Below are 2,522 nucleotides of genomic sequence, written 5' to 3'. Positions count from 1 at the left end.
TAGTTAGTCAAGTGCTTTACGATAGTAAGACGAGGATTTGCTTCTAGCTTAAACAAATTTCACCACCTATAGACTACAAAACTGAGTGTACCTTGGAACAGAGCAGTATGAGATCATGACTTGTTCATACTCTTAAAAATGTCCAATTAGTTTTATACGTCTGCGGCTGCGGCACCACATACTTCCTGACTTGTTCACAAGCAGAAAATTTCTAGGATAAAAGCCAAAATCAGTGATATACCTTCTGACGTTGCAAAGCCTTTAGAGGGGATAAAGCCCACTTGTATAAGGGATCATGGATAAAGACCTGCAGTGAAGGTCCATAAGTATGACTGACAGACACAGTTTAAAACTCCTAATGTGGTAGGAATAGGTATCTGAAATGCTGTACCTCGATAATGGTTAACAGTGCTTCTTTGTTTGTCCGCATAACAGACAGGGTTTCCTCACAGCATCTTCTAAAAACCCCTTCCACCCCAGTTATGCCCATGCCATCTATTATGTCCCTACTCAGCCTGAAGGGTACCTGCAACCGATCATTATGGATGACAATTGAGACATAGGTAGAAGAAATTTAAACAACGATATGATCTTAGAAAAACAAAAAAGTGGCATAGGATATGTGAGAACATGAGAAAAAATTAGCAATGCGCGAACAAGTGACTATGAGAAAAAATTAGGAATGCGCAAACAAGTGACTTGCACCTAAGTTCTTTGTAGGTATTCTAAATCTCTGCATATAAAAAATCCATCCAACGTGGTACACTAATACATATTTACACATCTGATTAACTTTTCTTTATGAATATTTATATGAACAACTTAATATAACTAATCTAGCAGAACAGAAGTACTCCAGATGGAAATAAACAAACCCTTTCAGGAGTTTTCAGCATAAGGCCCTGCTCAAATGCAACCCCCAAGATCTATGAACAACTTCTGCAGTGGCTTGATCTACAAGGATATTCATGGAATGCCGATCTCCTAGCCCAACAATGGTATCCAACCTGAGTGTAAAATAAGTATGAACATTCAGAATTACTAGATAAATCAAGATCTTGACATTTAAGTATCTCGAAAGAACTTAAGCCGAAACACAGTTCTCTAATTTATGTTTATGGAAAAAGTACAGCCCCCGCGTATAAGCATTCCAGCTTGCGTGGTCCAGTAAGGGCCGCACCCCGATGACGTGTGTAGACAGTAATAACCTAATGCAAGCATTAGTAACTACTTCCGCGGCTCGAACCCGAGACCTATAGGTCACATGGAGACAACTTTACCATTGTCTGACGCTTCGTGCTCAAATTTATGTTATGATACACATTTTTTTTTTTTGGGTGTACTAGGAAATATTTAAAGAGAGGGTACTGTTTCTGAAAGTTGCTAAATCACTGGAAGAATCACCATTGAACTCGCGGCCACACTTCTGGTATAAGCAAGTCTCTTTTGAAACCAGTCAGCTGGATGAAAAATCTCTCCAAGAAAAAAGTGATGCATGACAGGCCTGCAGCAAAAAAAAATTAGATAGTTCAAACAACGTGAGCTCAAGATCTAGGAGGGGTTAGCAATACCTGAAGTTATCAGAGACTTCCTGAAGGCCTTCCCATTGTCACTTTCCTACACAAGAAAGTGAACATTCTTGAAAGCAAGTCATATACAAAACTCCAGACTGCATACTGAATATTTGGCAAGGAGACCTTGTCCATGGGGAGCTCTCATCCAGAGGATCCAAATTTTTCTCACAAGCATATTTTATCAAGAGGAATATGCATAACTACATCACTGGTTGAGTTGGCAAGACGACCATGCTGCATAGGCTAGTTTACCAGTGAATTCAATTGAGTTCATACAGACAGAAGTTTCTTTAACAAACCTAGCTTCTTTTATTATTCAGTTTTACTATTGCAATCGATACAGTAACAAAGACAGCATCCCAACTAGATATGGTGTTTTGAGCTTCAAAGTGCTAAATTGATGCACTTTGAGCTTCAATTTTGAATTTTAGTAAAAGATGTCTCACACGTTTATGCATGTCACATCCTTTTAGTGTCCAACTCACACAGCCAACTTTAGATATAGCGTTTGAGCTCACTGAACATAATAACTAAAGCCAGCATGACTAACCAAGCCCAAAAGCAAAGTCCACATAAAAAAAAAAAAAGAGAAGAAAAGAAAGAAAAAGAACAACGTTATGAGTAGGGAATTAAAAGCAACATCTACTGGTATGACCAACTTGAAAGTAAGAATTACAGACCAACTTTATGCAGTTTCACAAATCTCTGTATTCTCTCATTTTATGTAATGTTCTGCATCCCCAGATGAGTTCCAATCGCTTGTACTATTTATTAGAATTTTCCACATTGGTTGAGGCCTGAGAGAATGAGCTGATATCTCCTACTATGATCCTCGACAATCCTCATATTCATGTGCTAGCATTTAGAGTTGATCTCAGTAGCATGGTATCAGAACTTGACCTATCTCTATTCTTGATTTACGCGAAGAGTTAGAATGTCACGCATTGG

At 38.5% G+C, this 2,522-nt stretch overlaps 1 long non-coding RNA gene across 1 annotated transcript; it reads right to left on the bottom strand.

The window, feature by feature from the left end:
• Positions 1 to 240: 240 nt before the first annotated feature.
• On the bottom strand, positions 241 to 995 carry LOC132058184 (uncharacterized). Its single transcript, XR_009415201.1, has 3 exons — positions 876 to 995; positions 392 to 526; positions 241 to 307 (listed from the first exon to the last, which is right to left on the bottom strand). It is a non-coding gene; the product is annotated as an uncharacterized LOC132058184 (long non-coding RNA).
• Positions 996 to 2,522: the final 1,527 nt, after the last annotated feature.

The sequence above is a fragment of the Lycium ferocissimum genome, chromosome 5 (genome assembly GCF_029784015.1).
Source record: "Lycium ferocissimum isolate CSIRO_LF1 chromosome 5, AGI_CSIRO_Lferr_CH_V1, whole genome shotgun sequence".
Taxonomy (NCBI): Eukaryota; Viridiplantae; Streptophyta; class Magnoliopsida; order Solanales; family Solanaceae; genus Lycium; species Lycium ferocissimum.
This window is presented reverse-complemented; position numbering and strand designations above follow the sequence as displayed.